Source organism: Papaver somniferum, chromosome 4, assembly GCF_003573695.1.
Source record: "Papaver somniferum cultivar HN1 chromosome 4, ASM357369v1, whole genome shotgun sequence".
Taxonomy (NCBI): domain Eukaryota; kingdom Viridiplantae; phylum Streptophyta; class Magnoliopsida; order Ranunculales; family Papaveraceae; genus Papaver; species Papaver somniferum.
The window spans coordinates 30,506,841-30,522,684 of NC_039361.1; the positions used below are offsets into that span (position 1 = coordinate 30,506,841).

The 15,844-nt window shown below is 38.3% G+C and overlaps 1 pseudogene; it reads right to left on the reverse strand.

Moving 5' to 3' along the window:
* Positions 1 to 3,373: 3,373 nt before the first annotated feature.
* LOC113272269 lies at positions 3,374 to 4,745 on the reverse strand (annotated as a pseudogene).
* Between the last annotated feature and the right edge of the window lie 11,099 nt (positions 4,746 to 15,844).

The following is a 15,844-nucleotide window of genomic DNA, read 5'->3' on the forward strand; positions in this document are numbered from 1 at the left end:
CACGTTTTCTTCAACTTCCCAGAGCGATTAAAAGAATAAGATAAGAATGTTGTTTGTGTATTTCCTCACTACATGCATATTTTTAGGTTCCTTACCAAAGAGGAAGATAAAGTCAAGTTTCAACAACGTTGTGCGTTTTTTCACACAAGAGTAGCAGCACAGTTGGTAACGAGGGAAAAGAAGGACCTTGATGCCGCATGATCGATCCTCCCCTCGCTCATACTTTTTACATGGTTTCTTCAACTTTCCATAGCGATTAAAAGAATAAGATAAGAATGTTGTGTGTGTATTTCGCACAGAAGATAGCAGGATTGAATCTCACTACACGCATATTTTTAGGTTCCTTACCAAAGAGGAAGATAAAGTGAAGTTTCAACAAGTGTGCGATGATTTCACATAATAGGAGGGTTAATTTCGCACAGAGAAGGTTAAGTTTCAACAAATGTGCGTTAATTTCACACAGAAGATGACGCACAGATGGTCAAACAAGGAATATGCAAATGATAGATCCAGAGTTCGAGTCCCACCTCAAGATAAATAGAGCGATCCAACAAAAAGAAATAAATGCAAAGAAGAAAGCACAGCAAAAAGAAGAAAAGTCAAAAAATAAGACCTTATAATAAGACCTTAATAAAAGGCAACAAAAATGATTTTAATCAGATAGACTAGGAATCCGAATGTGGCGTGCAACCTAGTTCGCATACATTCAAGAGGCAAAAAGTAAGACCTATCGCATGTCATAGTCGGAGAAACCGAGAAAGCATGACTCAAGGAAAGGCTACACCGACCCCAGAACTTGAGTCATGGAGATTTTGGGTGAGAAAAACGATGATGCACATCCGGGAGAGGTGCCTTAAATTTTCAGTCTAAGTTCATAACCTTAGATTGGAAGACCAAGGTGAGAAAGTTTCTCCTAAGGAGTGCAGAAACTCGATCAGGGTCGAGGTACACTGTTGAGTCAAGAGTGCCCGGGGCGTCTGGAGCGTACCTTTCCACTCTTGACAAGTCCTGACTATGATGCACTCAGTCCGAAGATACCCCACTTAGGGTGCAGTCTTGTAACCATAAACTTCATCGGTAGTGGGATAAGAGACTGCGAAATCAACTGGTTGTTGAATTACCAGATGGGAAGAGCCATAGACTTAACCCGGTAGAGGTAAGCTTCATTGAAGGGGCAACCAGGGGTAAGATAAGGATGTCACCCTCCATTAGGGAGCTGAATTGTGTCAAAAGACGACAATGTCATGGGGCTTCTACTCACGGGAGTACTTAGGCCTGTCACATTGTCGCATAAATATATCCTGAAGAGGCAATAATACAAGAGATGTTAAGGCAAGATCAATGGGTCATTACATGAAAATGTAAAGACCGCCTGCGATTTTGCCGCCCGACCAAATAGAGGCAAAGATAAGACCTCTACATAGGGAGGCGAGATAAGACCACACTAGACGCACGTAGACCTATATATTATGATGATTATATTATTATTATGCAATTCTAATCGTGCAGGAATAAGGAAAAAGAAGCTACAATACAATGCAATACGATGAACTAAAGATGGACAAAGAACAAAGGTAAGTAACTCAACATTATCTATACATTACATGAAAGCATCGCATAAGCATTACATGGCATAAGCATCGCATAAGCATTACATGGCATAAGTGTTTTCGCCCAATTATTTCGCATAAGCAATTTGAAGACATTATACTCAAAGAAGAAAGACGTGAAGATCAATTCGCTCATCCAACACTTTCTCAAGAATTCTTCCCTCATAGATAAAAAACAGAGGCAACTATGGATTATCAAGAAAACATTTTTTGTTCTTTATCTTCTCGGTCAGAATCATTTCCAAAGAAGACTCTCATTCATGAATAACAAGAATTATCACCAACAATGGAGTAAGAGAAATAGAAAACATGTAATAGGAATCACATCACAAAAGTTTTGTATGATTGATTCGCAATACTTCTTATATTTCGAGGATTAGTACTTCTTATATTTCTTCAAGGATACTTCATACTTCGTATACTTCGAAATGATACTTCATATGTACTTCTCAAAGCTTCGGAACTTCACAAAAGAATAGAGGCAAGTACGTACTTTTGAAGATTAGTATTCTTTCGCGTAGTTCCTTCATCAACAAATATCAAAGACTACTCCAACATCACGCATCTCGCACCAACAACTACAACAAGGTGGATTTTTCCTTGAAGATTGCTCTTCAAGCAATATTCAAAAAAAAAAGCAAAATGTAGGATCAAAATATCGCACAACATATCAAGTGTGCGTCATTATCAACATCAAGACCGTGCGAGAACGTAACACAAGTGCGAGAGAACTTAGCGCAGGTATAAGTCAGGAGTTAGCACAAAATAGGGAAATATTAGTTGTACCCCACTACCTATTAACTTTCATCCACTATGTAAACACCTATATAAAGAGAAAGACAAGAGAGAGAAATTATTATCAAAGAGAGAGAGACACATTTATAGAGAGAGACTTTATTTTCTTTATCATCTTCTTCCCTAAAAGCTAGATCTAGAGCTCTACCAAGAATCCATTAATGGAGATTCTAAATGTAAATTCATGTAATTACAACAATCATAGTGAAGAACCATGGATGTAGATCATATTGATCGAACCATGTAAAAAATCCTTGTGTCCATTTACAATTTTAGCACTCTTATCATCATTTTTATGTTTAGATCTAGAAAATATTCTAAGGGGTGTATTGTAGGATTTCCGATGACTATTAACTTTTATATTTGACCTGTGTGTCGTGGTATTGAGAATGGCTAAATTGGATTACTCGCTGTTGTGGGAGTGGCGATGGTGAATTTGGGACGCTCAATGGTGTTGGCCAAAAGATGAATGGTATACAGAATCATGTACTGTACTCCCACATAAGCTGTGATGCTTATTACATTGTATACCAAGACTTGTCATTAGATTTTGGTCAGAAACTTCCAGATGAATTTTGTTGTTCAAGTCTGATATTCCTCCCGGTTTGAACTTGGTAATGGTTGAAATTTAAACTCTTGAGATCTAGATAGAGTTATCAAGAAATGGCTGCCAACTTGGCATAGTTTAAAGTTGTAGTTGTTTTATCCATCAAAGGGAGTCTTAAAATGTTTGATTAACTGAACAAACTTTCACAGCTAATTAGAAAGGTCAGTTAGAAATCTTACTCTACAGTCTACATACATGAAGAAAATAGTTCAGTTGCAGAAGTTCTGCAACAACTTGCATACAAAAGAACAGTCCAGAGGACCGAGAACTTCTACAGTTTTCAGAAAACCTTACACCGTTGGCAACTTTAGTTACATCATTGTGGTGTACAAAATATGCAGGAGTGACTCTGATAATAGAATTACTTGACATCTTCTACTTCGTAAGCACCAGACGGGTCTGCGTTCTTGATTATCCAAGGATGCACTAAAATATTTGACAGTGTAAGTCTCTTTGAGGGATCCCTCACCAAAAGCTGCAGATGCTCAGAATTTATAAACATCAAAGTTATCCTCTTAAAACTTTGTGCACAAAAAATTAAATCGGAGCTTTATAGATGAACTTGGGAAGCAAATAAAATCTGCAGATAAATCATGGGTTAGAGGGAAGCTGTAATTAACCTTCATTATCCTGTTTGTAATGGAAGAAAAATTTTATGCACATGCAAATGTTCCAAAGTATTAAGACATTAAGTAAAGAGTGGCAGAAGCTTAACCGAAAAGATCCTTGTAACCCTACCTTCTCAATGTTTCACTCTGCGTCTCAGCTTCAAATGGTGGAACCCCGAAAAGGAATTCATAACACAGTACACCCACAGTCCAGGTATCAACAGAACAATCATGACCTTTGTTCGCAGCCATTTCTGGTGCTAAGTAATCCAATGTCCCACACATTGTATATCTCCTATCATCCAAGTTTCAGTCGACCCTGCAATAAAAAGGAAGATAGCACAAATATCAATTAGCAACTTGGCAATGTCAACTTCTACGCAACAACAGGATACGTCAAAAGGATTGAGAGATATCGAAAGATTAACCTCATGATCAAGCAACAAATTCTCAGGCTTGATATCTCTATGAATGATATGCTTCTCATGGCAGTAAGCCAATGCTTTTGCAAGGCTTACAATGTGCTGCATTTCAACCAAATCGGAACAGAACCCAAAGAACATAATCAGCATAGCAACATAAACAAACCCAAGAAAGAACTGATTAGAAATCAAAATCTATGGGTTTTTTGCTTACTGTAACAGCTTGTTTCTCAGTCAAATGACCAGTCTCACGAAGTAAACCATAAAGTTCACCTTTAGCAGCATAATCAAGAATCAAGAAAATCCTTGTATCATCACCAAACCAACCATAGAGACTAAGAATGTTTGGATGATCTAATGCACTCTGTATTTCCATTTCTCTTTTGAGTTGAGGAAGTAGATTGTATTTCTCTACTTGGCATCTATAAATTACTTTCAGTGCACAAACATACAGATGCTGTAATACACACACAAACAAAAAAACACCCAAAAATTACTTCAGAATCCAAATCAAATAGACAGAACGGTTCTGAAATTGACCGTTGCTTACCTTCTTTTCTCTGGCCATGTAAACTCTCCCAAATTTTCCTCTACCAAGGGGCTTACCGATATCGAAATCTTTTAAACCCCAGTCGTATAAATCTGGGTTTGGATTTTCTTCTTCTTTCTTCTGTTTTCCGTTCATGGCTTGGGAATTACTCATTTGTTTCCAACCGGATGAAAATAAAAAAAGAAAATATTCTTAAACTTTGGACTTCACTAAACTACTTAAATGAATAGAAAGACAGATAGCATAGGGAAAGATAATTTTCGTTCCATTCATCTCTCTGTATGCTGCTAGCTATACACTCTCTATACTCCTATTTCACACTCTTGAATAGTTGTGGATACAAAGCATTTTCTTTCGCTCTTGAATTCACACTATCAGTCTCATTTCTGGAAAGCCCATGCTGCCTAAATTTGATGCACTCTTGAGACTGAATTGATAATTTCACCACAGACTTCTTCCGTCGGATACATGGATCTATCAACTAACTTAGGAGATGCATGGAAAAATCAAAGGGTCCGACAGACACCACCACATATTCGTCCTCTTTTTATAGGTCAATAGACTCAGCACGCTTAATGTACCTACCATCTCTGCAGGCAGTCTTCTTCTCCAATGGGATGTTGGCCAACGTCACCCAACTGATAAGCCATCTCAGGCTCAGTAGTACGACTACAAGTAGAAATTAGATAGGCTGACAAGGGTAAGTATCACCCACAATAACAATCCAAGGGTTGGTCACCGTCACTCTCCTTCTTCTTCTCTCTAGTCTCTACTGCTCTCATTCTCCAACTCCATTTAATTTAACAGCGGAAGAGAGAAACTCCTGTGACCCACCAGGAGACAATAGGGTGAGCTTTTAATTTTATTTGGGCCCCATTTTTTGTGCATCACGGTGTGTCTATACTTTCCGTTTTTGTTAACGCTCTGCGAGTTATAACTCCAAAAGTGTCACTATCCATATACAAAAATTCCAACAAAACAAATTGTTCACAAAAACCCTATTTAATATAAACTGTCTATATTACCTTTCTAGTTTAAATCACCCCAACAAAAACAAAAATCAACCACACTTTAATTCTTATTATATTGTCATCCCTAACAAAAAATAAACAACCACCAATAAGCACCGCCGCCACCGATAACCACCGCCACCACTTTCGACCACCTCCGACCACCGCCAACGCCACCTTCCGCCACCACTTCCGACCACCGCCAACGCCACCGCCGCCACCGACCACGCCACTGACCACCGCCGCCACCGACCACAACCCCGCCGCCCGCCACTCCGGACAACCACTACCGCCGCCGCCTCCACACCGGACCACCACCGCTCCGCCGCGCCGCACCACCGACCACCGCCGCCGCCACCACCATCGCCCACCGCTGCCCGTCGCCGCCACCGCCCACCGCCGCCACCACCGACCACCGCCGCCACCGACCACCGACCACCACCGCCGCCACCGACCACCACCGCTCCGCCGCCGCCACCGCCACCGATACTGCGCAATTGCACCACCACTGCCAGCCACCCTACCATCCAGCACCACCATTGTCGACCACCACCGCCACCACCTCCTACCACCACCACCACCACCGAAACTACGTAATTGCACCACCAATACCATCCACCCTACCATCCAGCACCACCACTGTCGACCACCGCCGACCAAAACCAGCACCACGACCGCCCACCACCACCACCTCCCCAAAATACGATGAAACCGATTTTGGTTTCATCATAAATACGATGAAACCGATTTTGGTTTCATCATAAATACGATGAAAACCGATTTTGGTTTCATCTTGGTTTCGTGAGAAATCACCGGCAAGAAATTTATTAAGAGGTATTATACATCTTCATGGATAGAAATACATTGTTGAAATACGATGAAACCGATTTTGGTTTCATCTTAAATAAGATGAAACCATAATTGGTTTCTGCGCTTCAACAGCAATACCGCCGCCGGTACCGCCCACCGCCACCGCCGCCGCCCACCACCACCACCGCCGTCACCACCACCGCGCTACCATCGTTAATGCTAACCACCATCGCGACCGACGACCACCATCATAAATACGATGAAACCGATTTTGGTTTCATCATAAATACGATGAAAACCGATTTTGGTTTCATCTTGGTTTGGTGAGAAATCACCGGCAAGAAATTTATTAAGAGGTATTATACATCTTCATGGATAGAAATAAATTGTTGAAATACGATGAAACTGATTTTGGTTTCATCTTAAATAAGATGAAACCATAATTGGTTTCTGCGCTTCAACAGCAATACCACCGCCGGTACCGCCCACCGCCACCGCCGCCGCCCACCACCACCACCGCCGTCACCACCACCGCGCTACCATCGTTAATGCTAACCACCACCGCGACCGACGACCACCATCGTCGCCGAGCAACACCACCAACCAGCCGCCGCCACAAAAAATGAATTTCATTGATCAATATTCAAGAAAATAAGAAAAAAATGATGAAACCAAACAGAAAAATGATGAAACCAAAATTGGTTTCACCAAAAATAGATGAAACCGAAATTGGTTTCATCATTTTTTCGCATATTGTCGTTTCACCTATACAAATTTCAGTGATGAAACCAAACACGCCGACTTCCAAGTCAGGCCGAATAAACTAGGAAAAAAATCAGGTGAAACCAAAATTTGGTTTCGTCATAAAAAAAACACAAATAAGATGAAACCTGTCACCACCGTCAACTTTTATGGAGCAATCAAAATCTGGAGTTTCATAAATAAGATGAAACCATAATTGGTTTCATGCAAAATGTCTATTCAACTACAAGGAAAATTACTGGAGGTATATACATGTCCATTAATAAAAAAACGTCATTGAAATGTCATGATTGACATGGCATGCCATGTCCATTGAAAAACTAATCAAAAGATGATAAATACATGCAAATAAAAATGAACACCTATGCGGTTATGGGAATTATACGACAGTGGCGCTACCCAAATACTAATATATGCTTAAGAAAGCAGTACGACAGATGGCGACAACCCGAGTACTACTGTTCGAATCAGGAAAATATGTTAGGGTAACTAATGTTGCTTTATCTTTCATGAGTCTGACTATAGCAGGCATCACCTTCATTAAAAAAAATATTTGAAATGTCAGGATTCATTGTGCTAGGGTTCGGTCAATAAACTTGCATAGCAAAGAAAAAATAAGACCCCGGTCTGTGAAGCTCCATCAGGGAGTATTTATGACTGGTTTGGTGAGGATGAATAATTTACCAAGTTGTCGGTCAGAACATAGCATCATGTATGACTATCAACCATTTCAGTTAAATCTAGAATTGGGATTTAGTGCCCAAAGTTGCAATCCTACTTTGAGTTCAGTTGCAGGGTAGGGCCAAAACAAGACATGTAAGGATGCCAGGGTAGGGCATCAGAGTACATGCTCACATGACCACTTCACATACTTCGCCAGCACAAGACATTTATTGTCCCACAGGTAGAATTAAACATTGATAACATCATCTTTGTCAAGTAAATCCCAGTTTAACCACGCAGAAAACGATGAAAACCACCGCTATACAAACCAAGAAGTCCAAAATCCCAACATAAACTTAATTGCATCCAAATTGAAATCTTAAAGCATGACACCTATTCTAAGGCATTTTACACCCACAAACATGATCTAGTTTCTCCTATCTTTGTTCATTCATGGTATTTTTTTGTTTGATAGGCATAATATCTTCTTCGGAAGCATTATGGACCACAACTCTACAAAATTAATTAATCGTAAAATCCTAATCATGCCGTAAAACATTCAATTAACCGTGGTTTCAACTGCGCTTCTAAAAAAAAACTGTTGCAGGGATTTTCAACACAATTCACAAATTATCCAAATTCACAAACATAAGCACACAACTATAGGATGAAAATTCCACAAATGCAATAAGAAGCATGGCGAAAACTAACCATACTCCCCCACCGATCACAAGCATCGATATTGGCTTTCCGACTCAACAACATCTTAACAACATCCACATGCCCGTCACAAGCAGCAATATGCAGCGCAGTCCTTCCATCCAAATCAATACTATTCACATCCGTCCCTTCCTTCAACAATTCCTCGACACCTTTCACATCACCTTGACAAGCCAAAAACAACAATTTTATCATCGAGTTAAGATTTTCAGGAACAGTGAGTTCATCAACAATAACATTTACAACAAACCACTTTTTCTTGTATAAAAAATTCATTTTTTTTACCTACAAAAACCCAATTTAAATTCAATTCATTTTTCAAATTAAAAATTAATAAGAAACTGATTGCATTTCATATATTAGGCCAATTTCCAGCACCACCAGGTATCATTGGAGATGTTAATCTCCGCAATCCACTTATATTGACTAGTATCCTTGAATTATAATTCTAAGGATGGTCTATTCTCAATTTCCCCCAAATTATTTCAACATCAAACCTTCAATTCATCAATTTATACTCATAGATTTTGCAATTAAAAAGAAAAAAAATAAACAAAAACTCACAATTCAACATTAAAATTTTCGATAAACAAAGATCTAATAAAACACAAAATTACCTGAATAGTTTCATCATCACCAAACTGATTCAACGAATCCCCACCAATATCCACCTCACTTTCATCATCATCTTCACCATCATCATCATCATCATCATCAAATTCACCATTATTAATCAAACCTAAATCTCTCTGACCATTTCAAAAAAAAAAAACTAATTCCGTATTTTGTTTTTATAATCAACGGAATAATTGAAGTTCTTCTGTGTGTATCCGCGAATATTGGTGTTGCTTTCAGAGTAGAAAGATGAGGTGCTTCCAGTGATGATGGTGGGGAAGGAAGAGATGGAGGTGTTGTTGATGTCAGATGTGGTTTGGTGGCGGCGGAGATGATGCTGGTGGCGATCTGAAATCGTAGTAGGAAAAAAAGAAACAGAAGTGTTGGAGAGGGAGGACAGGAAGAGGCAGAGGTGGTCGTGGCAGATCTGGAAGTGACAGTGGCTTAGTGGTGGTGCTGCGATCGGAGGAGTTTCTGGTGGTGGTAGGGGGGAAGAAAAAAGAAATGAAACTATTAAACGAGAGGAGAAGAAGGATCGATAAGGATATATACGCTAAAGGATAGAATTGAGATTATAAAAATTAATAAAAACTAAATTTTAAATTTTTTATTTAAATTGGGGTTTTTGTCCCAATTTTATTTGAAACGATTTTTATTTGCTAAAAATAATATGACCGATTTTTTCTTATCACTAGTTTGTTCACCTAGGGGTTTTATCACTAATTTTGTTAATACTGCTTCTCAATTTCACTTTCAAGTTTTCAACACGGAGTTGCACTCTTCTTTAATAGAAAAAGAGAGAAAAAGAACAGTGTGATAAATGTTTTTGAGACGGACCTGAAAAGACAAAAACCACAAAAGCCTACGTACACGCACAGTACGTACTAAAAAAGATGTTAGCATATAGCATAGCCATAGCTATACCCGCACTGTATTTTTGGTAGTTGTTAACTTGCATGCAATTAGCAAATTTTTGAAACATGAAACAAAAGGATAGCCTTCTTTTTGTACCATTTCACTTTGTTATAAAATATGTATGTTTGAGTTTGAGGAGACATGTACATGTGAAAGTATTTCCTTATCAAATCTAGACAATTCAGATACAACAGGACTGTTGTTCGGCTACACATGACTTAATTAACAACCAAACATAGATGGGTAAGATTCCTAGAAAACACAACATATATATATATTTATAAATATATATATGGAAAAAGAGAAAATAATAGTTCATTAATAATAAGAGGTTACATGATAGGACCAGTAGATTTATCAATATACTTTGATCAGTCTGGTTGATATTTGATTTATCTACTGACAAAAACTAATTAGACAATACATAATTTTGTTGGTTAAATTTCAATATTAAGCCTAAGATAATCTCTAACAAGTTGGTTAGGATAAGAAAAGGCAATTGATGTAATTTTAAGGGAATTAGAAGTCATCTAGTTCTAAGAGAAGGAAAGACATGTGATAAGGTAATAGGACTAGGAAAAGGAATTCATAGTTCTATATATATATGATCACCAAAGTTGTGGTTGATCATAGGAGCAAGATTAGAGCTTGTGTTTAGTTTTGAGAGATTTTCTAAACATCAATAAAGAGAGTAGTCTTTATACAAGCTAAATTTCATCTTACAGTTGCCATTAATTGGTATCAGAGCTTGTTTCTGAGCCATGGAAAACGAAACCACCATTGAGGGTGCAAAACAGTTCACGCCACCATCAATACAAGTTCCAATCCTCAACGCCACAAACTACACAGTATGGGCCATGAGAATGAAGGTACTGATGAAAATCTACAAGGTGTGGGATACAATTGAACCAGAAACAGATGATGCTGATAAGAACAACATCGCTATAGGATTACTCTTTCAAGCAATACCAGAATGTCTTGTTCTACAAGTTGGTGAACAGGGAACTTCAAAGAAAATTTGGGATGCAATAAAGGCACGTAATCTCGGAGCTGATCGAGTTAAAGAAGCCCGTCTGCAAACCTTAATGTCTGAATTTGAAAGAGTGAAGATGAAAGACACTGATACTATTGATAGCTTTGCAGGAAATCTATCAGAGATAGCCTCAAAAGCTGCGTCACTTGGACAATCCATTGATGAAGATAAACTGATAAAGAAGTTTCTCAATAGTTTACCAAGATCCAAGTATATTCATATCATAGCTTCTCTCGAACAAGTCTTAGATTTAAAGAAGACTAGCTATGAAGATATAATTGGAAGATTGAAAGCATATGAAGAGAGAATCCTTGATGAAGAAAACAATGGAGAAACTCAAGGAAAACTCTTGTACACAAACTCTTACCAACAAAACTCTGCGACAAGAGGAAGAGGTCGTGGAAGAGGTGGTAGAGTAAACAAAGGCCGAGGAAGGGGAGGAAGGTTTAACTCACAAGATAGAACAACAAGTCAGAATGATCAAAACCAAGGGAAAGAAAAGAAGGATAGATCAAACATTATTTGTTACAGATGTGATAAACCAGGACACTTCTCCTCTGTATGCCCTGAAAGAATACAAAAGATGGAAGAAGAAAACAAGAATGAAACAAGGGAAGCAGATACAACTCTGTTCATGCACGAAGTTGTATTCTTAAACGAAGGGAAACTAATACCAAAGAACTACGAATCAAAGGATGGTGAAGAAGGAATCTGGTATTTAGATAATGGAGCCAGAAATCACATGACTGGTAAGAGACACTACTTTTCTGAACTCAATGAGAAAATCAAAGGACAAGTGAAGTTTGGGGATGGATCTTCTGTAGAAATTGAAGGGAAAGGATCAATTATATTTCAGAGAAAGACCGGAGAACAGAAGCTTGTCACAAACATCTACTTCATCCCATACTTACAAAGCAACATTCTAAGTTTAGGACAAGCTACAGAAGTTGGATGTGATGTTAGAATGCGACAAGATTATCTAACAGTTCATGACCCACGTGGAATACTTTTAGTTAGAGTCTCACGCTCACAGAATAGACTCTACAAGATAAGTCTCATGATTGGAAGGCCATTGTGTCTGAATATGAGACTGGAAGATCAGACATGGAAGTGGCATGCAAGATTAGGACACATAAGCTTTAGAACTTTAAAGGCAATGTCTCAGAACAAGATGGTTCGAGGGCTACCACAGATAAACAATGAATCAAGGATCTGTGAATCATGTTTAGTTGGGAAACAAACGCGTCAAGGTTTTCCAAAAGCAACAACATTCAGAGCTTCAAAGCCATTAGAGCTTCTTCATGCTGATTTATGTGGTCCTATTGCACCACAAACCCTTGCAAATAACAAATACGTATTTGTTATTATAGATGACTTCTCAAGATATATGTGGTCTATTCTTATGAAAGAAAAGAGTGAAGCATTTGACAGATACAAAGCTTTCAGAAATCTGATAGAAAAAGAGTTAAAAGAGGAGGTCAAAATGCTTAGAACTGATAGAGGAGGAGAGTTCACTTCCTTAGAGTTCAACAAATTCTGTGAGTCAAATGGAATCAAAAGGCAACTCACAAGACCATATACACCACAACAAAACGGAATGGTGGAAAGGAGAAACATGACTCTAATGGAGATGACAAGAAGTTCTTTAAAGGATATGGAGGTACCTAATTATCTATGGGGAGAAGCTGTACGACACTCCGCATACCTAATAAACAGGATACCTACGAAAGATCTGAAAGACATGACTCCATACGAAAGTTTGCGAAAGAGAAAACCAAACATAGATCATTTAAGAGTGTTTGGTTGCAAAGCATACGCAAAAGTTGATTCTGCAACTCTTAAGAAACTGGATGATCGATCTCAGACTCTTGTGCATCTAGGAATTGATCCTGGATCCGAAGCTTACAGATTATTCAATCCAACAACGAAAAGAGTAATAGTGAGTCGAGATGTGGTGTTTGATGAGACATCACATTGGAACTGGATAGAAACAACCAATGAATCGAGAAAGGATCAAGATATGTTTCACATGATATGGGGTCAAGTAATTGATGAAGGAGAAGGACCCATAACCATCAACACTGAAGAGAATCACTATGATAATCAAGAAGCGAAGAGATATTTGAACACTGAGAAAACGTAGAGAAGAAGAAGAAGAAAACCAAGAAGCTCAAGTTATCCCACCACTGCGAAAATCACAAGACAGATACAAAGCCACATATCTGGAGGATTATGTTCTTCGATGCAGAAGAATGTGAGGTTATGCTACTTTGTTTTAATGATGAACCAAGGAATTTTCACTCAAAGGTCTCGACTAAATGGACACAAGCATTATAGAGAATTATTTCAATCAACAGAAACAAGACTTGGTTTCTAGTTGATAAGCTAGGTGGGGTAAAAGTGATTGGTCTCAAGTGGATCTTCAAGGTTAAAAGAAATGTTGATGGAATTATTAACAAATATAAGGCAGACTTGTAGCTAAGGGATACGTTCAAGAATCAGGCATAGACTTTGATGAAGTTTTTGCACCAGTTGCTAGAATTGAAACAATACGCTTATTAATTGCAGAGGCAACATCAAACTCATGGGAATTCACCACTTAGACGTTAAGACAGCATTCTTACATGGTGAATTCGAGAAGATGTGTATGTTGAACAACTAGAAAGTTTTGAAGTAAAAGGACAAGAGCATAAGGTTTATAAGTTATCAAAAGCTCTATATGGTCTAAGACAAGCTCCTCGAGCCTGGAATACAAAGTTAGATCAAATCTTAAGAGAAATCAGATTTGTTAAGTGCTCTAACATCAGTATACAGAAGAGAAGAAAAGGGAACGCTTCTTGTGATTGCAGTTTATGTAGATGATCTATTTTTGACTGGCAACTCCCTTAAGGTGATCAATGAGTTCAAGAGAAATGTCATCAAAGTTTGAGATGTCAGACCTCGGAAAACTCACTTATTACCTTGGCATAGAAGTCCATCAAGGAGTAGATGGGATTCAGAAACAAGAAGCTTATGCAAGGAGAATTCTGAAAGAAGCAGGACTCGAAACTTGTAATCCAACAAGAATTCCAATGGAGTTTGGACTTAAAGTTCAAAGGCACAAGAAGAAGCAGAGATTGATCCAACGAGTTATAGAAGAAATGTTGGATGCCTAAGATACTTATTACACACAAGACCAGATTTGGCTTTATCTGTGGGAGTAGCAAGCCGTTATATGCAGAGTCCACGCAAGTCTCACGGTGATGTAATAAAGCAGATATTGAGATATCTAGAGGAACAATCAGCTGTGGATTGAAGTATGGTCGAGGAGGATCAAAAGGAATTGTTGGGTATAGTGACAGCAGTCATTATTGACCAAGATGATGGAAAGGTACAACTGGTCATATATTTTATCTAGGTGAAGCACCTATTACATGGTGTTCACAGAAGCAACACACTGTAGCCCTCTCATCCTGTGAAGCTGAGTTTATGGCCGCAACAGAAGCAGCTAAACAATCAATATGGCTTCAAGAATTATTGAGTGAAATCAAAGGAAGAGAACCTGAAAAAGTTCTCATCAAGATTGATAATAAGTCTGCAATTGCACTCACTAAAAATTCAGTGTTTCATGGGAAGACGAAACACATTCACAAAAGGTATCATTTCATACGAGAATGTATCGAGAAGGAGATCATCAACGTTGAACACATACCAGGAACTGAGCAGAAAGCAGATATATTGACAAAGGCATTAGATCGGATCAAGTTTGAATAAATGAGACAACTGATTGGAGTACAAGATATGTCACGGGTAAGGTTGAAGCTTAACGGGGAGAATGTTGGTTAAACTTCAACATTAAGCCTAAGATAATCTCTAACAAGTTGGTTAGGATAAGAAAAGGAAATTGATGTAATCCTAAGGGAATTAAAAGTCATCTAGTTCTAAGAAAAGGAAAGACATGTAATAAGGTAATAGGACTAGGAAAAGGAATTCATAGTTCTATATATATATGATCACCAAAGTTGTGGTTGATCATAGGAGCAAGATTAGAGCTTGTGTTTAGTTTTGAGAGATTTTCTAAACATCAATAAACAGTAGTCCTTATACAAGCTAAGTTTCATCTTGCAGTTGCCATTAATTTTTAACTAATAATTAAAGATTCAAAAGGGAAAATGATCCTCTGCTAGTCTGCTTGATAATATTGCCATATGATCAGCAGTAACTTAGCTAGACATGACTGAGAGAGACACTGCTTGCTAAACACAGCAAGTACTTGCAGCTAGACATGCATGAGAGAAAGAGACACTACTTGCTAGAAGAGACTGAACTAATTAACATATCGTCGATTGATGATCCTCTTCCTAGTTATCTTTGGACGTTTGCCAACGAGTGAAGGGAAAGAATCCGGAGTAGAACCATTCCGAGGTGGAGAAAATGAAACTGGCAAGAATTCATCCGTATCACAGTCAAATACGAGTTTTTAAATCTCTTCACAAGTTCATCTTCGCCCTGCAATAATATTATTGATTACTTGAATATACATACTACATTAAAGAGCAATTCAAATTAAATGACTTAGTGGCACTGAAACGTTGATATATGTTACCTGAATCTTAGCAGGACATATCTTGCAGACTTTAGATGACTCATAAATAGACTCTTCCAGCTGAAGCTGTTGAAACCATTGTAAAATCTCATAGCAGCAACACAAGTAGTGAAGTTGAGAAATGCGTAACCGAAGTTAG